This window comes from Typopeltis vanoorti, chromosome 6 (assembly GCF_054136105.1).
Source record: "Typopeltis vanoorti isolate ZY-2024b chromosome 6, IOZ_Tvanoo_1.0, whole genome shotgun sequence".
Classification (NCBI taxonomy): Eukaryota; Metazoa; Arthropoda; class Arachnida; order Uropygi; family Thelyphonidae; genus Typopeltis; species Typopeltis vanoorti.
Window position 1 is genome coordinate 159,142,465 of NC_143554.1, and position 27,630 is coordinate 159,170,094.

The window sequence follows — 27,630 nt, forward strand, 5'->3', positions numbered from 1 at the left end:
TTCATTTCTGCTGTTGTTAATCTTTGTTTGTCTTTTTGTTTTATTGTCCAGATTTCGCTTCCATACATTAAGACTGGTAGGGCTAGTGTACTGTATACTTTCAGTCTGGTTTTTTTTTTTTTTAACTAGGTTTGGTTTAAATATAGAGTTAATTACTCCTGTTATTTTTAAATATTTTGCAATTTTTACGTTTATATCTTTTTCATTTCATATGCGATCGTACATCCTAGGTAGTTAAATGAATTCACCTGTTCTAAGATCTTGTTATCTAATACTATTTTAGTTCTTGCTGGATCTTGTCCTTTAAAGGCCATAGTTTTTGATTTTTCCGTTGATATTATCATACCATAATCTTTGGATATCTCATTTAGATCTAAAATAGCTTTCAGTAAGTTATCTTCAGAATTTGTAATTATTATTTGGTCGTCTGCAAAGAGGAGAGTGTTTAAGTTCACTGTAGGAGAAAGTTTAATTCCTTGATGTAAATTTTTACTCCATTTTATTATTATTTCATTTAAGTAGATATTAAAAAGAGTTGCTGAGAGGGGACATCCTGTCGGATCCCTTGGTTTATCTATATTGTATATGACAGCTCATGATTTAATCTTAGTAATAATAATAATAGTTATAAATAGTAATAATTAGCACATACCTCATTTCGGTGTAATTTTACGGGACTTCGTTGAGACGAAATGTAGTGAATTCCAGATACGAAGGTGAAAATTTTTCTACATCTTCTTCTGTGAAATTCAAAGACGGTAAAGGAAACTGGAAGAAGAAGAAAAACACAAAAAATTATTAAAAGCTTTCCCTTCATTGAGACAAACTTTTGCTCACAGACTATGCGTCTGCAGAAGTTTTGTGAAAGATGATGACGGATATTTTCTTTTGTCATTGATCTTCTTCAGAAGAATACATTTCGAGTAATGAATCAAAGCTTTTACGGAATTGTCGAAGGATCCCTTTTGTAAGTGAACACCCTCACTAAATACTGTAAATACATCAATACTGGAGTTGTTCTAATTCTAGGATGAAACGTTTGTAGAAGTTCATTGAAGTTTGATTGGCGAACATTCCGAAGACTTTCTCTCCAACATACATTGGAATCATTTTGATTTTGCCGAAGAATTTTTCTGGATATCGCAATCGAATTTCAAAAAAATCGGATTGTTCATTCAACATTGTGAAAGCGATTTGACAATAAATTTATTTAGAACCGAATCTGACAGCCACATGTTGAGTTCTGTTGGAATGATCTTGTATGAGACTGCGTGCTCTGGTTGAGAACTTTTCCTAACTTAATCCTATTGAAAGGACTTTTGTTTTCTTCTCGTGAGATGAATGGGCAAAGTACTTTGGCTAACAGCAATAAAAACCAGAGATTTTTGCTTTTAAAAAAATCTCCTTCGCTTTGAAGAGAGTAATCATCACTGACCTCAAAACGAAGAAGTTCTAACTGAAAGAAAGTGCGAGCGTGTGTGTGTGTGTGTGTGTGTGTGTGTGTGTGTGTGTGTGTGTGTGTGTGTGTGTGTGTGTGTGTGTGTGTGTGTGTGTGTGTGTGTGTGTGTGTGTGTGTGTGTGTGTGTGTGTGTGTGTGTGTGTGTGTGTGTGTGTTAGAGTGTCGCAACATTTAAAATGGACTATTTTATTAATCGGGCACTTTTTTGTTTGTTACATTTTAAATGTTCAACTGCGCTTGCATTTCCATGGACCATCAAGCATCTCCTAATGGCTGTGAAAGGTCTTTCAGCAGGTTGTGTGGAAAAATATTTTCATATTAGAGTTTAACATTCTTCAACGCAGATCAGGAATTGTTTTTATTATATTTGAATTTTGGTCCAGATAGAACACGTAAAAGAGCGCACGCACACACACACAATAAACAAGAGAGAGAGAGAGAGAGATGAGGAGTACAAAGGATGCTGAAACATTTTCCGCGAATGAAAATTGTACCATGACTACTCGCCAATGATGGAGAAAAGAACGGTGTCTTAAAAAGAACGGTGTTTTTTAAAAACCCTTCACAATGGATTTGGAACATTTTTGCAACAGTGATCAGCCCTTGGTCCACTGTTATTCAATCTGTACATTAATGACATTGGGGATCTGATAGGGAGGATAATCAGGAATGCTGCTGCTGCATTGCAATACTTGCAGAATGATTTGAATAAGCTGGAATTGTGAACATGTCAGCTGAATTTCAGTAAATGTAAAGCATGCAATTTGGTGTGATGAGTTATCCAATGGCAGGATATCTCGTCATGCTAAACTGGTGGGATTATTCTAGAGGAAACCGATCAGCCTAGGGATCTTGAAGTTTTTGTAGATAGTACGTTGAAATTCAAAGGCCATGTGGCAAAGATTGCGAATGAAGCTTAGCGAATAATGTAATACTAAAACGAACATCGTGTTGTGTAAAAATAATGAAGTCATTTTGCCTCTGCACAAGGCCTTCCTAACACCTTCCTACTGTGAGCAGGTCTGGTTTTCTAGTGTCCGTGATGTCGACTGGTGTCCGATGCAGTGAAGAGAGTGCGAAGAGTGTTGGAAATGATATCAGGGTTGTGGAATACTGATTACGAAGAGACACTTGGAGAATCTGCACACTGCAGACACCAGCAGACAGGAGAAAGAGGGGTGATAGGATTGAATTTTTGAAAGGGTCATACAGGATTTCAATTGATGGAATTTTTCAATTTACGGAAGATAGGGAGAACGCGAGAGGGAATCCATGGAAGTTGAGAATGAATGCAGTGAAAGGATGAGAGCGTGAGTATTGCTTTCATAGGGCGGTGCTTGATTGGAACGGATTGCCACTGGATGTTGTCAGTGCGAGCAGCGTGAATGAATTCAAGAATAACTATGATAGCTGGTGTTGCGTAGTAGGTGGCGTCCCTTGATGAGTCTCTGACTCCCTGGAGGTCTCTCTTAATAATAATAATAATAATAATAATAATAATAATAATAATAATAATAATAATAATAATAATAATAACAATAATAATAATATTTTTAACTGAATAATTTATTGATCTCTCAAATATTTGCATATATACAACGATCATCTTGACTAACATTCAGTATATTATTTTACAAGGTTCAGCACTTTGTGCTACATATAGTGAGATTTCAACAATGGTGATAATAACATATTTTTTTGCTATCTTTTAAAATAACAATCAGTAATAATTTAGAATTATATAGTTCAGAGTTACACAAGTTATATAATATTACATGTTGTAATTTACTGTTTTGTTTTGTTTTTTCAAAGTTTGAGAAAGTATGATTATACAACAGTATTTACACCTATGCAATTAAAATATTATATTTCCTAATTCTCACAAACATACAATGTAAACTCATTATTTGCATAATTTTTTTAATAATGAGGATTACGTGTAGATGAGTGAGGCAGGCTAATCAAACCCACTTCGAAGCTTGGGTTAGCTTTTATGAAGAGAGTGGGATTTAGCCTTCACTATTTATGCATGGGATGTAGGCATTGAATGCTGGTGATTTGTGATGTGTATATTAGTGTTAATGGTTTCTTAACTTTGTTGGTATATTTTCCAGAGTTCGTGTTTTAATGTTCTGTAGTTATCTATATGTTTTAAGTTTCTTGGTAGGTTGTTGAGTTGCGTGGGTATCTGATGTGATCTTACAAAAGAACCGTATGAGTTGTTGAAGGGTGTAGGGATGTAGAGAGTTGTTGTAGTCGTGTTATACGATATGTGTGTTGTTTCGATAGGTGATGTTGAAGTAATTCCTTGTTAATGTCATGTAGTGTTTCAGGTTTTTAATGCTCAGAATTCTGTGTATCGCTATGTGCTAGTCGGATATTGGTTGTTGGGTGTAAGGTGTCCAAATCACTGTTGACACGATTTTCCTGTGTAATGTTTATAATTTTGTTAGGTGGCTGTTTGATGTGTTTGCATAGACTGTTATTCCGTATCTGAGTAGGGATTCGCAGATACCATGATATAGGAGTTTTTTTATGTTGGAGGGAATAATGTCTTCAACTTGGAAGAGTTTTGCTGCGATGATCCGGAGAGCGGTGTGTAGGTATTCTATATGTTTTGTCCATTTAAGGTGGAATCTATATTGAGACCAAGATATTTTGCGTGTGTTACAGGTTTGATTTCGGGACATTGGCAGGTAATTTTGTTGTTAATGCAATGTTAATAATAATAATAATAATAATAATAATAACAACAACAGCAACAACAAGAATATCCGTTTTGCTATCGCTGGCTTCGTCAGAACTATCATGATGTTTGTGACACACCAACTTGTTCAAACAACTCAGTGCAAGAGTAGTATTTTTGTAGAAAAAACGACGAGTATATCAAAAGAAAGACAGAGTTTTTTTATTATTATTATTTTGTTTTAGATGCATACTTCTCTATTAGATTCATTTCCTCCGCCCGTCGTAAAGCAAGCAATGGTTTTATTCCGGCTCGAGAGATTTTACTGAAATGTATTTGAAATCAGTGCTTAAGATTTGTGAGGCGATCCACCTTCCTGTCCCTTTTGGCACGTGCTCAGTGCACACAGGAAGGCAGATGAACGAAATATTTCGGATATCTCTAATGGACGCAGAAGCGACTCGATACACATTAATTTTACAGATGTGCTTCCACGAATATGCTAAAAGAATTAAATTCCATCACGAAAGAACCTTCTTTGAGCTAAAGAAAATGTTTACCAATAAACTTTAAAATGATTCGAGTTAATTCTTTGAATGGTCGCAAATGGATAATAGGATGGACACATACTTGCCATCTCATTTTCATGCTTTGGAAACGCACATCGCTCTGGGTAGTGTTCACAACATAACTAACTGCCTTGAAACTCTGGGGAAAAAAAGTTCAGTTGGTTTTAAAACATTTCTATAACAAGTAAATTATTCTAATAAATAAAGGTTTTAATTTGTATCGAATTTCTATTTGTAAACGAGAGATTGGACGCAGTATTTGTGTATGAATATCAGCTGCAGTATCCGTAAATCACAGGCATTTAAACATAAAAAAAAAAAAAAAAAAAATCAGCTAACGCCTTTTTATTCCCGTATATACGGGAGTAGGCGAGGCCATTTAGCCCTATCTAACTTTTGGAGACTGAGTGGGCAGTTCAATCTCCACTGGTACCCAATCAGAGACAGATGGCCCAAGGCTATCACTAATTAAGCGGTACGCAGTGAAGAGAGACGGCTCAAATGTGCCGCCATCTCGTGGTCTCTAACCCTAACACAATATATTTAATGTCTGAAATAATGTGGGTTCTACGGTCGATTTTCTTGAGTTTACAGGACGAAAAACCCGAGTTTCCGGGAGGAAAAACCTGCTTGCCCGTGCCAGAGATCGACTAACTCGGGAACCGGTCGAAAAAAGGCTTAGAAAAATTTCCTCTAGTCGCCGACTAGACTCGAAACCAAGACTTCCTTCGTGCGGCCTAGCGCGGTGGTGTGCAAACGCCACATCCATTGAGCTACACAGGCTCTCACAGACATTTAAACATAAATTATTTAATTTTAAGTTTTTGATTTTTAATTTAACATTTAATTTTTTATTGCTACAAAGCATCATACCTCCCGAGAGAGGAAAACGAATAATTTTAAATCATTTGCGAATTTTAAAGAGGCTCTTGTTACAGTTTTTGTCATAACGCAAGTTAATAACATACAAATAAACGACAAATAATTCCGTACCTTTTATGTACATTACTTCTCTTAGCCAAGGATATCTGTATTATTTCTACAATGCCATCTAGCGGCCAATCCTTCCAATCACGCGTCGTATTTTACATTGATGTAAATAAATTGTTATATAAATTGTTATAACCGCTATTTAAACTGGTGAATGCGATCAAGTCATTACATATATTATATTACACTAGAATGCATTCAAGGCATGGTTCAAGTATATCATTGGAGAAAGCAAGTGACATTAATCACAAATTTGATCAAGTGACAATTGACAATTGACATTTATTCTTTAAGGGTGAAGCAAAATGCTTTTCATATTCCCCGCTATCTGTCGTGGATTACAGTGAGGGTAAAATTTACGAGCAGTTTGCTCGCCCTGAATGGGCATGGAGATTATGTATCGCTATAGGAGGCTAATATAGTTTTTGGTCTTCTATATTTGAATATGTCCGTTGGCTCGTATGCTGCAGCTTGTTGAACCAAATCGTTGGGATGTGTGGACGTCTTTAGAAAAAATTTGGAAGCTAAGGATTGTAGATAAGAGAAAATATAGGGAATATTTGTGTCTCTGTGGAGTTGGCTGTTTCTAACATACCACGGGGCATTCAAAATCATTCTCAAGCACTTGTTCTGCACTCGCTGTATCTTAATAATGTTAGTATTAGAGGTGTGGCTCCAGGCTGGAGAGGCATAGGTGATTATAGGACGAATCGTCATCTGGTATAGCTGCAATTTGATTCTGTTGCTGGGTTTGCTATTTCTATTAATTAGCGGGTAGATCTGAGCTATGGCTTTAGATGCTTTTGCACATGCAGACTTGATATGTTGGTTGAAAGATAGCTTTTTGTCGAGAATCATACCCAGGTAATTTGTTTCTTTCTGCCAGGGAATTTTAGTATTGAATAGTAACACATCTCCTGCAGGAGACATTGGCCTTTTTGAGAAAAGAACCGCTGAGCTTTTCAGGGGGTTGACTTCCAATCTCCACTTGGAGAACCAACCCTCCAGCTGTAGAAGATTTTCTTGAAGCTTTCTGGTAACGAAGTGGGGTCTGAGAGATCTGGTTAGTATTGCCGTATCGTCCGCATACAGTGCTAAAATGGAAGTCATCGGATTGTGTGGGATGTCTGACATGTATACAGAAAACAGCAATGGAGCCAGTAGAGATCCCTGCGGCACTCCAGCAAAGATATGGCGCTGGGACGATGTAGAACCATTAATTTTAACTTGCATTGATCTATTCTGAAGATATGAACGGATTAGATGAACCATTTTTAGTGAGATACCGGCTGAGATAAGTTTGTGCAGGAGTCCAAAATGCCAGATTTTGTCAAATGCTTTAGATAGGTCTAGGAATACAGCTCCTGTGCACTGGCGCCAGTTATAGCTGGTGGTGATATATTCCACAATTCTGTGGATTTGCTGGGTAGTACTATGGTGTTGTCAAAAACCAAACTGTTCTTTAGGGAGGATGTTTAGGTCATTTACTGAGGTTTGGAGTCGTGAGAGGATGACCTTCTCTACAACCTTACCCAGATTGGAGATGAGACTGATTGGACGATAATTCTGCGGTAAGTGTGGGTCTTTGCCTGGCTTATGTATAAGAATCACATCAGCCATTTTCCAGGTGGAAGGAAAATAGTGAAGTCTTAAGATTGCATTTATTATACTGGTCAGATGCACTATAGCTTTTCGAGGCAGCAGCTTGATCACCCTGTTTGAGATGCTGTCTGGTCCAGGAGCTTTATTGTTCTGAAGTTTTTTAATAATATCATATAATTCAACAGGTGATGCGGGTGCAATATGATCAGCACTGGTATCCGGGAGGTTTGCGTATTCCTTTCATTAAATATAATTAACTTACACATTTAGAAAAGGTGTATTAATAAATTTTAAAAAAATGAAATTATCGAGATAATTTATTCTAGGTTTAAGAATTTTAAATAACCATGTAGACGCATATATGATGATATACAGAAAATTTAGATAAATGCCATATTTCGCGCAAGTAATAATAATAATTATTATGATAATATAGTAAAATTATTTCGTTCAGGTTTATCGATTGCTATTTCTGGTTCACTGATGATCTCCAGCCAAAAACGATTATAATTTCGCTTAGTGGAAGTCTTTATTTTCAGTCGGTATTTAGTTTGCGACTTAGTTAATCTTTGGCGCGTTGCACATATTTTTATTATTATTATTATTTATATATAAATCATAAATATCAACCGTAGAAGTAGAACGAGAATTATTCTATATGAAGTTATCAGTTAGGTTTTAGGAGCAAGAGATGGCGCCAGTTGTTTGCAGTATTCGGTCGAAATTTCAGAAAGTATGAACATAAATTCATATTACATCATTTTCAATAAATATTGAGATGATCCGGAGTTCCCTGCCAGCTATTGAAGAGAATCTACGAAACATCAAGAATCATTTCTAGAGTGATTTTAAATATAAAACTTTATTTCATGCAGTGCCGATGCCGCGAATGTGTATGGAATAGGGTCTCTGAACAATTCGACGGCAATAATTACAATGGTGATTAACTGGAGATGCCTCGTGGTCTGGTAACGTAGTCTAGCTCTCTAAAACATAAATTATGTTTCATTTTAATAAATATAAATTTTAAAAAAAATCAGCTAACGCCTTTCTACTTCCCTATACGGGGAATAGGCGAGGCATTTAGCCCTATCTAACTTTTGGAGACTGAGTGGACAGTTCAATCTCCACTGGTACCAATCAAATCAGAGATATCAGAGATAGATGGCCCAAGGTTATCACTAATAATAAAGCGATACATATTGAAAACATACGGCTCAAATGTGCCGCCATCTCGGGGTCCCTAACCCTACTATAAATATAAATTTGATATTAATAAATAAAAGGTGTATTAATATCTTTATAAAAAATGTTTTTTTAATAAAAAAGGAATAAATTTTTTGAGAGAATTACACTACAACATTTAAATGCATATATAATATAATAAAGGTTTAAGAAAATAACCTAGCATCTTATTAGGTCATGTAGATGAAGTTTTACCAGCTTAAGACTTCATCCACATGACCTAATAAGACGCTAGGGTATTTTACTTGGTGATGATTGCTTACTGTACAAACCTCTTTCGAGTTAAATAAAATTATCAATTGAAATAATTCGTATTGTTCAGCGAAAAAAGATTGGAGCTTGGAAACAAAGTTGCAAAAGTCAACTGTGAATAACATTTTGATATCGAAATGTTGTTCACAGCTGACTGGGAATATTTTGTGTTCTTCGCAAAATGTTGTTCACAACTGACATGTTTGTTCATGTCACATACATGAACGAGTGTGCGAATTAGTTAGTATTCGCACTCTAATTAGTTTAGTATTAGCTTAATATGTTACCGAAGATTGAAGTGTGTCTCGAGTGGCAAACAGCATGAACTTCGTAAATGTACCCATTTTTTTATTATTTATACATCAAGATGTACATGGAACTACTATCAAACGTGTTCAAGGTCGGATTTATGTTTTGATGGGAAAACCGGAGCACCCGGAGGTAAACTAATCCGACAGTCGGAGCTCGGTATTGAAAGAAAGAGAAGAAAAATAAAAAGCGGGCAAATCATATTAGAGAAGAAAACCTGAGCACCTGGAGGTAAACTAGTCTTACAGCCGCAGTCTGAGCCCAACTATCTCGATGCTGAAAAAGAAAAAGCAAGGAACAGCAGGTGATATCATATACTGACAACCCACCATTGCCGTCAAGCCGGTAATTGAGAGTGGGCGTGTGTGTAAGATCACTTGTGTAAATTCATTCAGCTATTTTATGATTCTTTATTTCTTCTCTCATCTTTATTGCTTATTTTGTTTTACTGACGATTCTTCGTACATATTCCTACACAAACCCAGTACAGCATCCACATATTAGCAGGATGAGAGGAGACAATTATTAATTTTGAACTTTAGATCATAACTCAAATAGTTCATAAAAGCGTACAGAGCTCTCAGGGATGAGAGTTCAAGAAAAAAAAAATTAAGCGAGCAAACAGATTACATCAATGGTAGGACCACATTAAATAGAATATTAGAAAGAACTTGAGATGGTAGGATTGAAGAATGTGTGAGTGTAGCCTTCAGTGATGTGGAAACTTAAACAGAATGGGAGACAAAAGATTAGCCAAACAGATGATTGAGGCCAGAATGACAGGGAAAAACGGATGTAAAGGAAGAAAAAGATACAGGCGAAAAATAAAGAAAAAGAATATTATAATTTGCGTGAATGCATATCCAAATGAACAACTACATAATATTTTTGTTGTTTATCTCGTAAAATGGTTTATTTTTGAACATTTGGTAACTTCTCTTCCTAAAATTAAGATTTAATACTGCGCAGTCTTTCCCCTTTACAGCTGCTTTATCTCTGTACCATTCAGGATGCGATATGCTCATAAAAAATATTTTGTTTTGCTTTAATTCACTTAAGGAATCAGTTCTACCATTTCTTAGACTACTTCTTAGGGCAACGTGAATTCGCGTACATGGGAATTTACTTACGGGTTGCTGTTACAGATTGTTATAGCTGGAGGCTCGATCTCATTTACAAAAATCTCTCTTCTGTCCTCGTAATGGTAAAAGAACAAGAACCCATTCACTTGATACACGAAACCGATCACACAAGCGCACAGAACGAAGAACTTCACGATCTTCCTTACTGAATTCTCCGCCGACACAATCTCAGACACACACACCAGTCACTAAAGAGGTTTTCATGAGTTCGACGGCATGCTCTTTCAAATACCCCATTGGCGAATGCCAGCCGAATGACTTGATCTGAAAAAGAAATGGACAGAGCTGAACTCAAAGGAGAACTTCCATGAACAATTTATGTGTTAAGTTGAAACATCCATACTGAATGGGCAATGCAAGTGTCACTGACTTGTGCTGAGAGATGAGAGGGATTTGTGGAGCAAAACAGACGCGTGTTTCGGAGTAGTTGGTGTTGTAAACAAATCTGATAACCTAATATCATCAATTTTTTTAAAGAAAATCCGAATCGCCATGTTGTGTTCCTAACCCTAACACTATATTTATTGCATGGATAGGTCCTACGGTCGATTTTCTTCAGTTAACAGCACACGGGTTTCTGAGAGAGAAAGGAAGAGCTTGCCCATGCAAGAGATCGGTTAACTCACGAACACCGTCGGAGAAACGCTTAGAAAAAGTTCCTCTACTCGGCGAATAAAAGAAATCAAACTTAAGTCATTCTTCAGGTGGACTAGTGCAGAAGATGAAAGCGTCACCTCCACTGAGCCAAACATGCCTGGATAATCTACTAATATAATAAATTTGATCATCGTAACAATATGATAATTCGTAAATAAATTTGATTAATCCTGTAAAACGGAGTAGGCAAGCTTACTTAACCCGAACTAACTTTCTGAAGACGGATGGTCATCCTTCTGCATCCTTTAATCTTCACTGATAGGGATTCCAATCTCTCAGTGAATCAAGATTTTCCAGGGAGGGGAGTATGGCACACACCTATGGCCATGTACGAAAGCCTAACACTCGTAATATCATCTGTAATAGTATGCGTTTTCCAGTCGATTATGATATTAGAGATTAAAAGCTAAGTTTCCAAAGGAAAAAATCCCTATTTGTCCATGCCGAACTCGGGAACCAGACTAAGAAAGGTTTACGAAAAGATCCTCTAGTCAGCAACTACAATAAAACGTAGAACGATCTTTCCTTGGACGGTCTAGCGCTATGAATGCAAACGCCATTTCTATAGGACTACACGTGCAACCGATGGTGTACATTTCGAATCGCATTTAGGCAGATATTGAATGGCCCACAACGACGCTCATGGATCAAGACCAGAGCGGTAAATGACGGTTATGCGGCTGATTACAAGCACGATGTAGATTCAGTCGTACGAAAATGGGATAAACTCGATACCAAAACCACTTCGCTAATGCTGGTGGTGTACTAATGCACGTGAGAAATGTTTCTTCTTTAGGATGTGTGTTTTGCCTGGTAAGAAGTAGCGCGAATTGCAAGTCGTGGAGGGGAAGGGTACTGGCTGGAAAGGAGTTGTTCTTGACCACTGAAGGATGCGTCACTAAGCCACTATTGAGGATTCTTATAAACCTTTATGTACTTTGTAGTAGGTTATTCAACAAATAAAACCAAATAAGAATGGCAAAATAAATAAATAAATAAAAAGTATTGGTTTGGAATGCGTTACGACTTTTTCCCGACTGCTGGATTCCTCAGATCTTTCGACAAAAGCGATCCACGGGATTTCTTTCAGAAGAAACTCTTTTTAACCCTCAAATCTGAAAAATCCACCCTGGAACAACATTTACGATTACACAGATGACACTATTTAGCATTAGGAACACGAGATACTGACAGTTTCCTCCCGTATTCTTGTCCCTTAAGCCAGCAGGTCCCATAAATATTTTTGGGAGGCGGAATCGAAAATTGCGAAAATATAAAGCGCGCTTTTTGTTTGAGCACAGAAACGATATTTGAATTTGTTTCAATAAATAAAACATTATTTTTATTTATTTATTTCACTTTCTAGAAGAACATAATCGTTCTCTTTTTAATTTCTATTTATTTTAAAGAAACTCTTTAAGGATTGTGAAAGTAATTTTCTTTTCCAAAGCAGTTATTTATGATTATGAAAGGGACATCGCTAACATACTTGATAGCATACAAGATTTTAAGTGTCTCCGTAGCGCAATGGGAACAAAAACGGGATATTGCGCCCTTGAATTGGAAAAGAACTGAGTTCGATTCTCGTCGTGACGAGAGGAATCTTCATGTGGGGTTTTTCTATTGAAAAGTGGGAGGTAGCAGGCTTCTCATCTTGCTTACAGGCAAATCGGCCATGAGAACACACGCAATTTACAGACAAAATTATAGTTGATGATAACGATAATACGGGCTGTGATGGTAGAAGTGCCACCACGGTATTAGTAGTTAAAAGGAGTTGTGTGTAGCTGAGTAGAGTGTTCTCCTACGATGAGCCCTTGGACATCTTGGAGGTGTCACGTGATACTACTACTAATAATAATAATATTATAACATTAATTAAAAAGTATTATGTTAAACGTCAGTAAGAGTGATGTGCAATTTAAACAAAATAGCTTAATACAGAACTTTAAATATAAATTCATTCGAAATTTGTTTTTAAAAGCTTTATTAAAATAATAAACTTTATAATAATCATTAATTATATTATTATGTTATCTAATTATTTCATAATTAGAAATAATTATAAATATTAGAAATAATTAGGTAATGAATTCTAAAACAAATATATATATATATGTATATTTTTATTTATTTATTATTTTTTTTTTTTTGAGATTTGCATATACAACTTTTAGAATATGAAATAACACATAATATTTTAAATTAAGGGGATATTAAATCCCACATTATTTCAAAACCGAATAAGAAACTCAAAGATAGGAATCAAAGAGTTTCGTGTCGAATATAGTAAACTATAAAAGTATCGGCGAATGGCAATGCTGTAGCCAATGAAGTTTTAACTGCGGCTCAGATATTGCTGTTACTCTCCTGCCGTGATCAGAGCTTTAATAGCTCAATAATGCCTTATACCTACACTGTCCTCTACACATAATGGGGAAGATGAAAAGCATTCTTGCTTCGCCCCTTTAAGCCAGTCCTTATAAGGAATAAGGCGTAAGCCAAAGTAGGGCAACTCGTAGCAAAGGTGGGTAAAGCTCTGATCACTATTCTTAGTATTTCCCATAATCAAAAACACATCTCACTAAGAGATGTATACTGTTATACATTATGGTGGGAGGTCACTACCCAGACCGTTTTCAACATTTTTTATAGGTCGACCTTTATTAAGGTCTCATCAGTGAGTAGCTAGATCAAATTAATACCAAGGGTATAGCGAAAAGAACTTATATACTCTGCTGTACGAGTTGTCAAAAAGGTGCACCTATTAAATCACTTATATATAAAGAGCCAATAGGTTCATTGCGGCCGAAATGAGGCCTATTGGCTCTTTATATTTAAGTAACATATAATATATTTTATGATATAACATATGAATTATTTTATGCTTAGATATGTTTAAACAAACAAACAAAAAAAAGTAAGAAAGGAACTTCAGGCGAGTGATGAGATTTGTCCGATATATTTAAATATGCTTAATTTAACATCGAAGGAAGAAATTTTGTGTCTTTCTGTATTATTATTATTATTATTATTATTATTATTATTATTATTATTATTATTATTATTATTATTATTATTATTCAATGGAGTATTATTTGCTTGTGTTTGGAATTTCAAACGAAATTAGAATCACAGCTTAAAAAATATTAAGACCTTTTCAACCAAATTGATTTATCCAATCACACGATGCCAGGGATTTTACTTCTCTCTCTCTCTCTCTCTCTCTCTCTCTCTCTCTCAAAGCTGGAAACCGACTGGCGTCATTTATTTTTGTTTGCTTAATAACATTTAAAATACAGAAGTATTCGATAACGTCATTCTGTTTCTGGAAAACAAATTTCCTGATCTTTCCTCTCATTAATGTCTTGTTTACTTTTATTTTTTTCCACAATATTCCAAAATAAAATACGATAGATTTATTTACTAAATTGAAGCGCCAAAAGGCTTCATTTCGCATTGCAAAAGTATATAAATCAAGTGGATATTAAATCCAGCATTATTTCGAAGCCGAATATAGAAACTATGAAAGTTTCGTACGAAATTTGACCAGAGAGCTTACGGAAATACAATGGCCGGCACTTACGAGTTGCCCTATCGCCGACCTTATAGTAAACACGATCGCTTGCCCAAGCGTCCATACATATTCGCCTCCTATTGGTCCATTTTGATAAGGTTTCATCGGACAGCTGTTTCGAACTGGTTGGTTCTCCTCAGAGACCAGGCAGAAACTTGTTTAGTACTAAGGAAAACGAAATGTCCGAGAGACGTTTCGTTTTCCTTAGTACTGAACAAGACCTTCCCAAAAGACTGAAGACCTTCCTAACCTTCCCAAAAATCTCGCCTAGTCAGCTTTCTTTTTTGCCTAAGAAAAACAGCCAAGAGGATAATACTAATAAGATTGCAGATTAAAGAATTCTTTAGCGATTTCAGTATTTTAAGGGTTGTTCTGCTGGAAGAAGCCCCCCACAAGGGCTATCTTCCTGGACACTGCCAAAGCGTTCGACGAAATGTGACACAACGGGCTTCGTTTCAAATTCCTGCTGTCCAAATTCTCAATAGGAGTGTCAAATTTACCAAATCGCACCTCAGCGATTGTAAACTCCGAGATAGGGAATTAGATCGTACGAACTCAACTTCAACAGCCTTGAATGCGCGAGCCACGTGCTCAACAATCATTCTTTTTAAACGAAGTAATTTAGTTGCAAATCAACAGTTAACAGGAACACGTAGAAAAGATGTGTTAGATTTTACCTCTTGTTAGACTTTAGGCTTAACCTTCCAATCTGTCAATCTTGGGGTTTGCGTAACCCACACAGATAGCCTGAAGAAAAGAGTGAGGGAGTTTTATGAAAAACAAATCTTGGACTTCTTTCCAAAGAGAGATGTTTTCTTCGTTCTACAAGACTTCGATGCAAAACTAGGAAAAAGTGTGGCATGCCTATGTGCGGCAGGTTTCGCCTGAGAGAACATTTATAAGGCCGTGGTGAAAGGCTCGGAATTTGTCCAATAGTCATTCACCACGGGCGTTGTCAATGTTCTCTCAGATACATTGTGGGTCCTACCTTCCGGAAGGACCCACAACGTACTTATAATTGGATATCAAACGTTAATATCCTGGCACTCTAACAGTGGGAGACAATCACTTTTAATAGGTGCTCTTGTCCTGGGGCAGAGGGGCGACACAAACCATCAAGCAACGACAGCCAAGGTAAGACGGAAACGCTGAAACATTCCAAGTAAGTAATATTCAGCTGTTAATGGATATTTGAATAATCCTCCAGAGGGTTCACAAAAAGGTTGCATATCTATTGAAGACCGAAGAGGAGGACACACCGGAAATACTGGGAAGGAAGTCAAGGTCATCAGACAGGATATAACCAAGAAACCTCTAGGTCCATTAGAAGACAAAGTGATTTTTGGGAAAACAAAGAGAGTTCCAGGGACTAAAGACCTTAAGAGATTACATAGAAAAATTAGAAAGCATTTGAAGTAGTACAAGGAGGACTGATATTATGATAAGAAATATGAAAGGGAGAGAAAGTTTCAGATGAAGAGGCACAATCACAAAAGAATGTTTGGGTGAAAGTTCGCGACCATAACCAACAGTTCCCACGAATTAAATTAAGTAATGTTAATTAATTAATTAATTAATTAATTAATTAATTAATCAAATTAATGTTGTTAAGGATGGCAATGGATAAGAACTAACAGAAGAATTGGAAATCAAAAAGCAGATCAACAACAGATGAAAAAAAAATCCCAATAAGTTCTGTAAGGAAGTGTAAAATCACAGAAGATGAGGAAATTGTGAACGAGCTCCTTTCCCACAACAATTTTGAGTTAGGAACAGCTTCGTTTAGGCATGAGAATGAAAGAACAGTGTATAAACTTAATAACGTTAAGGCCACAGGCGCCGATGGAATCAGAGTTAATTATGACCACCTGTCTAGGAATGTTTCAGATTGATCACAGGGATGTGGGAGACAGGAACATGACCTAAATGCTAGAAGTTAGGTTTCATACCCTGCACAAGAAGGTAAATATGAACTGCTGCTGTTTCCTCGACACATCCGGCTGGTAACTAACTTGTACAGTGAGCAAAAAGCCACGGTAAGAACAGAGGGTGGACGAACTAGTTGGCTTCAGACAAACAAGGGAGTTTGACAAAGATGCCTGCTTGCAGTATGAATGCTGAGAACGTCATGCTTGTTGTAACGGATCAGATGCAAACTGGAATTAGGATTGGCGGCAGATGAGTCAGCAATCTGAGGTACAAAAGGATTCTCGGTGCGATTGTTCTTCGATAGCTAGTTATGATGCAAATCGTAGAACCCAAATGAGCCTGATAACAAAAGGATAGCTTCTTTGGAGATTTCGCGTTACAAGAAACTGTTGAGGTTCTCATACTCTTAAAGGTGGATAAATGGATGGGTTCTAGAATGGACGGGGAAAACTTTATGACTCCTAAGAACAGTTTCAGAAGAAAGAAATTCTTTGGAAGTAATGAAAGGTGAACAACAGAAATCGGTAATAGAGAGAAAAGATCGTGGCTAAAGAGGGAAGTGGTATCTCTCAGTGAGATGCGTGGCTAATCTTCGAAGAGTTGAGGCCTAAAAATATGCCCCGCCCCCCCCGGTGAAAATTCGTGTGGCACGTTACCGAGGTGCGGACTAACCACGTGCTGATGTCCAATAGGTATGTGGAAATACCAAATTATGCACTTACATAAATATAAAGGTTAAATATATATATAACGAACACCGAAAAGGTGCAGAATAATTATCCAGTTTAAGAAGGGTGTTTACATTTTCGTGTCATAATACTTGAACAGAGACTGGCAACGTTTTTAGCCTCACTGCTTTGACAATCCTGTTAAATTAATCACCGCTCCTCTTAATTTACAAGTTTAGTTAGGAAAGACCTGAAATACCTCCAGCCAAATATTTATCCATAACAGGAGGGGCAGGTGCTAATTAATAATTTCTAGGAGAGAATAAATTCGTTGAAAATTAAAATAGAACTTACTGGAGGACTGAAGTGGCTTGAAAAAGTTCCATGTTTGGTCTCTAGAGCAGGGCTTCAGGACGATGCCAATAATTAGAAATGCAAAAGATAAATAAAAGTAGAAAAAAAATCCTTATCCTGACCACGGTACGAATGCGCTATTTAGCTTTATATATGGACTTTTCGTGGGACCCGGGAGCAACATAAATAAATTAAATTAAATAATAATAATTTTTTTTTTTCGATACCTCCGATATAGTCAGTCTTAATGTTTGCAGGTTTAGTCTGGAAATTGGGAATGAAAGAAAAAAAATTGTTGAGTTATTGGAAAAACATGTTTTTTCTCTGTATGTAGGGGGAAGGTTCGTTTACTGCATAGAAATAAAAAATGAGGGGGGGCGGGAGTTGACATTATGGACCTTCGCTGCACATAATGACAGACCACTGTCAAGTGATTGGATTATGACACACTAAAACAGTTTGTTATTTATCATCAGTTAAGCGTTTCTATTTCATATAAAACATCGTTTACTCTCTCTCTCTCTCTCTCTCTCTCTCTCTCTCTCTCTCTATCCTCCGTAATGCGAACCCAGCATCAAATGTCCAACATTTAGTTGACTCATTTTCTCTCCATAAATCGATCGCCCACTTCCTGCTCATCACTTCGGAACTGCAACATGCAAAGAAGAAACAACGCGTGAGGATCAAGGCACTGTTTGGGTGTTAATTCGTAAGCAACCCTCCCAACCAGAATATATGCACTGGAATAGGCTCGTGAAGTGTCATATTTTGGTTTCCATTCAAACGTTCTTATAAAAGTCACCGCGAAAGCTGAATTCATTTTCCTATGTAAAGAATAAAAACTTACTTGAGTTATCCGCTGACTATCTTACAGTGCAAGTCGCTCCTGCCCCTGGACGAATGGGTCGCATCTAGAAGAGACGAGAAGGTTGGCTGATGAATATCCGCCAAACAACACGAATTAAGAGAAAAATAGGGAGTTTCTTACACCACACGAATGGGAACTCTGTTATGGAACTTTGTATTCGAATCAGGTCTGTCCCTACCAAATGCGCAAGCTTCAAATTTCATAATATTATTTCCATCTCTTCGTTGCTTTCGTCATTATCGTGAAGTAATTCACTCCAATGGGATTAATAAATCTGTCTGTTACACTAACCCTTGTATCCAGATTAAATCATAAATTTCTGAGTGTGCCAGGATATTTGAGGGCGCACACACACACACAATATTTATTGTTTTCGCTCAACGAACCAACTCACGGTGGCCTGCACGGAGTTAGATCGTGATGTGCATGGAATGGAGTGGAATGCAGAGTTTCGACACGCCCAGATGATCCTCTTCGTCTGTACGTAGTTCACAGGTACAGTGAAGTAGTTAATGAGGTCAAAAGAACAACAAACAACACGCGATTAATTGCACAAATAAACATATCTTTTTTTGGAAATTGTTACAATCGCCAATATTTACATAATAAGAAGCCCTGCTGAAGGAAACGGATAATAATAAAAACGTCAAAGACATTAAGGAATTTCAATTTTTTAAATGTTTCCCTAAAAAAGCGGGTTAGGAACCCTTGCATGCCAAGCAATGAAAGTTCAAAGAAAAAACCAAAAGAAAGAAAGTCCAATCACCAATACCTAGAGTAGAACCAGTTCAGCACTTCGAGTATATATTGTTGATTTTGTTGCTATGGTAGATGTGATGTTATTCATGAGGAACGACACACTCGAATAACAATAACATCAATAATAACATCGTCAAAATAATGCAGTTTGTGTTTAGAATTGGTGAATTTGCATTTAGTAATCGCAAACAGAACATTTTTCACGCATACACAAAAACATAAAAGGGTGAAATCGATTATTTTTCCAAGCAGATAGCAAATGCTGCCAAAGTGAAAATAATTCCAACAATAAAATTAAAAACTATAAAAAGATGATAAAACTAGATATTTCATATAGAATATATATGAAGTATATATATTAATTTGAAAAATTTAATATATTTTTATTAATTTTTTAATTATGAAGAATATATAGCAAGTTTATAAAAACACCATTTCTATTTTATTAATACGAACTTTAATATAGGGAGGAAGTACATGTGAAAAGATTACAAGTTGGTAGGGAAGATGATGTGAGTCCTTTTTAGGACTTCCAGGGTAACAAATGGCAACGCTGTAGCCAATGAAGTTTTAACTGAGGTTCGGCTATTGCCGTTACCCAGCCATGACTAGAGCTTTTTAGCTTAACAACACCCCATCCACACAGATTTTCTTCATTCAGATGACGGGATAAAGAGTCAAGGACTCAGTCCATCGCCCAGTTCTTTTAAGAAATTTAAGATGAATACAAGTTCTGACATTTCTTAGAAAGCAGTTTTCTTGTGTATTTTTGAGTGGAGTCGTACGGTAATCCTCGAAACCTTCGCAGGTGCTTAAACAAATTTAAGCTAAATAGAGGTGGTTCCAGTACAAGAGCACGATAAATTCAATCAGCTTAGTCGTAGCAGAGTCCACGACGGCCGCGTGAGTTAAAACCGGAAGATATCAGCCTACCGATTGGGTGATACGATTAAAACAGCTACAGCTTACTGATTTACTTTTTTTTTTTTTTCGGCATCGAAAGTTTCCTATTGGAATGACTGGTGGTATTCAGTTTGAGAGCAGATACTCCGATAAATGCATTTCTTCCTTGTTATTGTTATTATTATTAATTTTTTTTTGAAAAGTTCGCATGAATATCAATTTCATAATTTAAAGGTACTGAAACCCTCAGCTGCCACACCCAAATGCTTAATCTGTTTTGGGCGTAGTAAGGTTACACCAAATGGAGTTGAAATTTTAATCAGAGATACGGAAGTTAATGCATTATGGGCACGTGTGACTGGAAACTGGAGCATCCTAAATAAATGTGTGTTGATATCAAGCGAACTGCTGTGTGCGTGTGTGCTGTCATCTGCATTTGGAGGAGGTCATCTAAATTAAAACCCGCAATAATAATATTTACATCCCACTCGGAGACAACATTAGCGGCATCGTACAGCTCTGACAACTGCTAAATCCTCTGGAAACCGAAGTTAGAAATCTACTCGTGGAAGGAATTTGTGGACGAGTGTATCCGATCTGCTTATTCATTTATCATTTTGTAGCAAGCGGCCTGGTTAGCCGAGTGGTTAATATTTTCTCTACTAATAACATTTACTTAATTCATTCTGTACTTTCAGACTCACGGAAGTAAAAAAAAAAAAAAAAAAAACAACTAAGGAATACCCTAAAACGCGATAAAACACCAAGTGAAAACAGGACGAAACAGTTCGATTAGTTTATTTTATGCTGAATAATTCTGCTAACATTTGCCCCCACGAACCTCCTGTTAGAACTTCGGTGATGTTGCAGAATCCCTGATTTTAGATTATTTACGTAGTAATATAGATAATACAAAGTAGCTTTACGGCTTACATGGGTAGCAAAAAATTATAGGAGTTTATTTAAAATCTCCAGTATATTTCTTCCAATGCAACGTGGTATTCAGCAGGTAGGGAGAAGAAAGTCCGTTAATTACATCCAAAAGATTAATCAGTCATAAGTTATACTCGTATTAGCTCGTTTCACGGTCGAAGCTGAAGTACATGATTTGAACTATTGACGTTCAAAGTAGATAAAAAATAAAAAATAATAAAAAAAAACACTTGTGAACACTACCCAAAAATCGGATATCGGGTTGAAGTCTGATCGCTTCAGGTTCGGACAGCCTGAACCATTCAGGCTATATTTGCTTGAAAAACTTATCCACTTAAAATAGCCTGCTGCGATGGTGAATTTAAGTAGGTTAGTAACATCCTCTGGGAAATCAAATTCTAAAAACGGAGGTCCCTTGCAGTGGTATGTTGGTGAAAATTGAGACCACATCAAAAGGAACCCCAATCTCGTTCTTAGACAGATGAAGATGTTTTATTTTGTCTTTCAAGTCGAGACTGGTTCTGATACGAGAGCTGGTGCGGCCAGTGAATTCCGGAGATGACGAGAGAGATGTTTTAAGTGGGAGATCCAATAATACAGGGAGAAGAGGGTTATAGTGGAGTGTGATCCATCACCCACTCCACTATAGGGCGGAGTGGAGTGCGCTGATAATTTGTTTATTTTACTGATTGACTTTTTGTCGGATCCCTGCTGATAACGCTTGTTTTATTTCTTGGTAAGACATTAATTCAAGCAAGAAACAGCGATGGGCAGCCCTACCTTCATCTGAGGCTCCGCAAATACTTTAAAAACGTTTTGTAAAATTCATAACCTGACTATTATTCCATTTAAAATTTGGCTTCATTGATTGCTTACTGAATTTTAATAAAAGTAAAAGCGAGCAGATGTTGGACTAGAAGTGCATTCCCTCCTCGCGCTGAACCAAAGGACCATCGCGTTGTGTTGCCAAACATTTCCTAATCACGACATTCGACATACACGAACTTATACAAATTAAACGCCATAATATTAAGAAAGACATGTGCAGAGCATTTCAGCATATTCAAAGAGAAAAGGTGCTGCATGTTTATAATAACGTAATATTAATCCTCTGTAGAAAGATTATATTCTTATATTTCATGTTGATATTCCAGTTTTAAACTCCAAATAAAACAGCAACTGATAAAAAAGTTATAAATAAAAAACTTTATTCTCTTATGATTTCTGTAAAGTATCTGCAGAGTATAGATATTAAGATTATTCTTAATCTGGGAAAACCCTGAGATGCAGACTCTTAGAGTTTTCAGAGATGTAACCTCTTGAAATTTTGAACTGAGATTAGCATTGAAGTCACTCCCTGGAATGTTGTGCCTAAAATCATATTTCGAAGGCAACTTATATTGCAAGAGCGATCAGGTTGGTGTAACCTTAGCGGAAATATATGCTGCGATGTGAGGATGGCGACAAAAATGAGAATGTAAGTATCCTGAAATTATTCTCGTCGATTTTCAAGTTTTAGCGCTTTTAAGCTTACAATGTTAGCGCAGCAACGTTCGTTTCTTTAACAGCGCTTGAACATTTCGCAATTTATTTCGATATTTAAAATAATTATAAAATGATATCAATCCCAAGGAGGGGCCGAAAAACCTGTGGAAAGTCAATACTCTGTGCAGGCAAGGCTCAGTAGTAAAGTGATCTGTTTATATTCTTATTGAGGAGACTGGGAGTGAGTTGTTCTCCGTGGGGAATACGTCATAAGGAAGGTTTACAAGGAATTGAGAGAGATGCAATTTAAGATGAATGGAAGTAGCTTCGACGAGTCAGTGGCTCAACTGTAAAGGGATGAAAGAGGGAGAAATATGGATGCTAATTCACTGAACACTTCCATGTCCATAGAAGAAACACAATGCAGAAAATAACCCTCTGTGAGACAGTGGCTGGAGAGAGAGAGAGAGAGAGAGAGAGAGAGAGAGAGAGAGAGAGAGAAGGCATTGATCAACGGTACTACTCATAAAATTTCTCAACATCTGAAAGCATTCTCCCCTAAAGTGTTGGTCCTTTTATATTTTTAAAGCACTGCCGAGCCAGGGAATATTACGAAGTGTGTAAGAATGATTTCTTTAAAAGAAAATATTTGTTTCTTACAGTTTCCCTTTATCTGGTTTAAACGTTTTGGAAATGCCGAAGAAAATCACTTGCGAGGAATCGTACGCATCGTTTGGGTCTCACATTCACCACTGAACGCTAAGGCATATCACGAAGCTTTTCGGTGATTCTCATGTGAGAAAATCTTGGCACACGAGGCCACCGACACTGAAAGAGCCCCTTTCGTCTACTCACCATGAGAATATCTTGGACAGTCTTGAGGTATTACAACAAATGACAAAAGCTTAGTTTGAGACATCAATCACTTTGCCGAAACTTGGATTTGCTCGCGTGTAAAACTTCGCTTAGATGCGTATCATAAGATCTCATTTTGTATGGCAAAAAAATACACAGAGACTTGTCGAGCCTCTTGCCATGGGAATGGTTCGCGATTGGATGAGAAACAGCCTCTGTATCTCAGTACTGGCAATTGTTTACTAAATTAAAGGGCCAAAACGCTTCAGTTCGGCGGTATAAAAATTATGAAAATCAAGTGGATATTAGATCCAGCATTATTTCAAAGCCGAATATAGAAATCATGAAAGTTTCGTAAAATAAGTTGACCAGAGAGCTTACGGGAATACGCTCGCCCGCATTTACGAGTCATGTTAGCACGGACCACTTTACAAAACATGCACGCTATCCAGGCGTCTATATATTTGGTTTCTGATTTGGTCCATTTTGTTTAAGGTTTCACTGGCCTGACAGCTGTTTCGAACTGGTTTGTTTTCATCAGAGCCAGGCAGATATTTAAGTAAAGCCCTCTCTAAAAATTAGGCGATCCCCAGGACCACTCCCTACGAGTGACTGAAATATCGTCCAACACAGCGTTGGTTCCACTCAGTGACAGGCTCTCTCCACCACTGAGCAGAACCTCATATGCCAGGGAAAAGCATCCACAGACTCAAAATGCTCTCTCAAGTCAAATCCTCCAAAATCTTATACTCCCCCACCCACCCACCGTAAGAGAAATTCCGTGAGAACCTAAAAGAGCAAAACTCTCTTTCAATACTAAGGAACTTGAAACGTCGCAGAGGTGTATTTTTCGTAAGCGAACAGTCGGTCGGTGCGTAAAAGTACTTACTAAAGTGAAGAGCAAAAAAGGCTTCAGTTCGGCGGTGCAAATTTATATAATTCAAGTGGATATTAGATCCAGCATTACTTCAAAGCCGAATGCAGAAATTATGAAAGTTTCTGCAGTCAAATCAAAATGAACCAATTACCAGTGAGATGAGAAGAGGGATTTCTCTTTTGCGAATCTATTCCAACATTTTCTGTAGATACAATACACATTAGATTCAAATGCGCATTTTCTGATCCTTTCGGGCTTTATTTAACCGAGGTTCCTCACCTCACTTAATTCCTATGTCGAATACTGGAATAGTCCTCCCCTTCTCGCTTCCAACAGACGTTCTTCACCCGGCTACTCTTTCTTTAGATGTTCTTTCCATTTCTCTCTCTATTCCTTCATTTATGTTATAAGTACTAATTCTTTTCTGATGTCCTCATTCCTTACACGGTCCAATTTTGTGCATCCTTTGATTGATCTTAAAAATCTCATCTCTCCAGCTTGTAAAATATTCCTGATGCTTCCATCAGGAATATTCCAGCTTGTAAAATATCCCTGATGCTATATTTCCTGATGCTTCCAGTAGGAATGTTCAGTTATATTGAAGGCAATGCTGGCTGGAAGTGTCCTTGATTGGAATATGCAACTTTTCAGAAATTTAATTATTTTGATTCTGTGTGTGTGTGTGTGTGTGTGTGTGTGTGTGTGTGTGTGTGTGTGTGTGTGTGTGTGTGTGTGTGTGTGTGTGTGTGTGTGTGTGTGTGTGTGTGTGTGTGTGTGTGTGTTTTCTTGGCTCCATTGTTGATTTTGTGGTAGTAGCGAGCAGGGGGAACAAAACCATACTTGCTGAGCTGAGAGGACAAACCTTCTCTGTATATTAGTCCTACTAACTGATCTTTTGAAAATGTTCCTTCCTGTAGACAGGATTTGAACTTAGGCCTTTTCAACTCAGTAGTATGGTAGGTGCTTTTGACAAGATCAAGACAAGATAAGGAATCGTGACGTGATTGGTTGTTGAGAAGATGACGTCATTGTGTGTGTGTGTGACGTCATGAGTTTGGAATTTCCATGGGGCATATGTGTCAACGGCTTCAGTTCTTGTGTTTTGGTTCGCGTATGGAATTGAAAGTAGTGTAGGCGCTTTTGACAAGATCAAGATAAGATAAGGAATCGTGTCGTGGGTGTGTGTTGTTATGAGATGTAGATAAGTGACGTTATTGTTTGAATGGAAAGGAAGATATATTAGTGGATAAGGATTTGTGTTGTGACTGGTGGGATACTTCTGACCAGATCAAAATCAAGATACGATAAGGAATCTTGACGTGGATGTGTGTTGTTTGCAGATGAAGATAGAGTTTGGAATGGAATTTCGCTGGGGCCCTCCCTTCTGTCAGGGACATCGTGCAGTGTGTTTGGTTCGCATAAAGCATTGCGGATGAATTTTTAGAGATAAGGTATCCTGACTTTATGTGTTTGGAAATTTCTGGCGAACATGTCTCTGTGACATCACGTGGTGTTTTGGTTTGCCTATGGAATTTTGGGCGATGTTTTTGAGATAAGATATCTTGGAATTTTCCCAGGGTGACAAACATCCGTCATTGTCATCAAGTTTTGTGTTTGGTTGTCTATAGATGGCAGTACTAATTTTCCAATACAGTTTCTGGGTATTTGTTTCCTGTTAAAGGTTATGGGAATTCTTAGAGTAAAGTACAGTCGATATGGCGGCAGCATTTCGAGCTTTTCAGAATAATTTATTTATATGCTGATGTCACTCGACCCCAAACATTAGACATGAAGAGTTGCTAATGTATCCAATGGTACCCGATGATAATTCTTATGAAAAAAAAACAAAACCATTCAGTAATAAAATTAGAATTGCGCTTACCAAACACATGATCACTGGCTATTGAAATTACAAATATCAGATGGTATGTTTATGTTAAATAAAAAAAGATTAACTTACGTTTCAGAATGGGGCATCTTGGAACTAGCTAGCTAGCTTCTGAAAACAATATTTATTCCAAATTGTTGATTTTAACATATATCCACAGCACAACACACACAAAACACAATCTTGAAAGAACGAAATTTCTGTAATAACCTGTAAAGCTATTTGACTTTTGTTCCCTTAGCTTTTCTGTCCATTTGGGACACCATTAATTCCTTTGCATTGGGCCATACTATGTGTTTTTTTCCACGGTGGTGAGTGTAAGCTCAAACTATCTTTTCCTGACTGATATTCACAAGCTATCGGTTATTTCGTATCTCTCAATGCGGATTTTTTTTTATATGGTTATTTTTTTTTCAAATGATTGGGTGTTTTTCTATTTTACTTTTAAAATTCTGGTCATATTATAACCAGAATAACCGAGTAAAATAAATAAATAAACTGTGTGTGAATTATTTTCCCACACTTTTAATTTTTATTAGACTTGTTTGTAGATAACTGGATGACTCATATCCAGTCATTTGTTTTCAGTCCTCGTTCAGATTGTGGGAACATTAGTTTAGACATTTGTAATAAATAATCACTTCCTTTCATAGACATATCGCAGTTTCTTCAAAGGTAAAACTTTCCCAGGTTGTGCATTACTCATGATTTCTGATGTGACTAATTGTTTTCGAGGTGATACAGGAATTGATTACACACTTTGTTAATTTCATGTTATCTTTTATTTGACTGTAATATTATTAAAAAATTGTATTTACTGAATCTAACATACAGAAATTAAATAAAGTGAAAAAGACTGTATTTTTTCCCTTATTCTTCTGATTTAACGTTTGTACTGATGTTCATAGTGTATGATTTCCCACTGGTGCTTACGTATAATTCACGTGATTTGGCTCGATGTGACATTTCAAAACAAATTGAACTAGGGTTTTTACATAGTTCAACTATGTAAAACTCATTTCCGTTAGTCCCAATTGACTTTGTCCTCTCAGCGCGACATTTATTTCACAGGAGGGATATTTATATATATATATATATCTTAACACAATTATTATATTAGATATTCTTTCCAATACAAATAAATAATTGTTTATTCTTATTTCAAATCAAAATTAGCTCAGAAGGAAAGAAAGAAAGAAAGAAAGAAAAATGTTTACCCTCCAATAAATATTTATGATCACAGCAAACAAGAAATTCATCAGCTTTTCAAAGTTTTGAAATTCATGCAAATATTGTTTTCATCATTTGGTATCATTTAAATAAAGAACGGGTCTCGCTATTAAGTTCGTTAATGTTTTTTTTCTTTTCCAATGATGAGTATTATTTGATATATCCATGTTGATTCACTTGATTTTATTAAGTTTAATTTATTAAGTTTTAATTTATTAAGTTTTAATAAATTTTTAACTTGGGTATCCTCCAGAGATTTTTATTAAAACTTAATACACCTTGTTGCAACTTATATAGGTAAAGTTCATAAGGCTTTGTGTTACTAAAACCTTGGTATTTAGGGTTTAGCTACTCACTGAGGAGACCTCAAAAAAGGTTGAAACCGGTCTGGGT

General features: G+C 36.7%; 1 long non-coding RNA gene across 2 annotated transcripts in view; it reads right to left on the bottom strand.

The window, feature by feature from the left end:
• Positions 1-18,593, bottom strand: part of LOC150106161 (uncharacterized) — a 45,025-nt gene extending 26,432 nt beyond the window's left edge. For both annotated transcript variants that reach the window (XR_016548423.1, XR_016548424.1), the window contains exons 1-2: positions 18,287-18,593; positions 653-768 (exon numbers count right to left, since the gene is read on the bottom strand). This is a non-coding gene — a long non-coding RNA (uncharacterized LOC150106161). The remainder of the gene's footprint in view (positions 1-652; positions 769-18,286) is intronic.
• Positions 18,594-27,630: the final 9,037 nt, after the last annotated feature.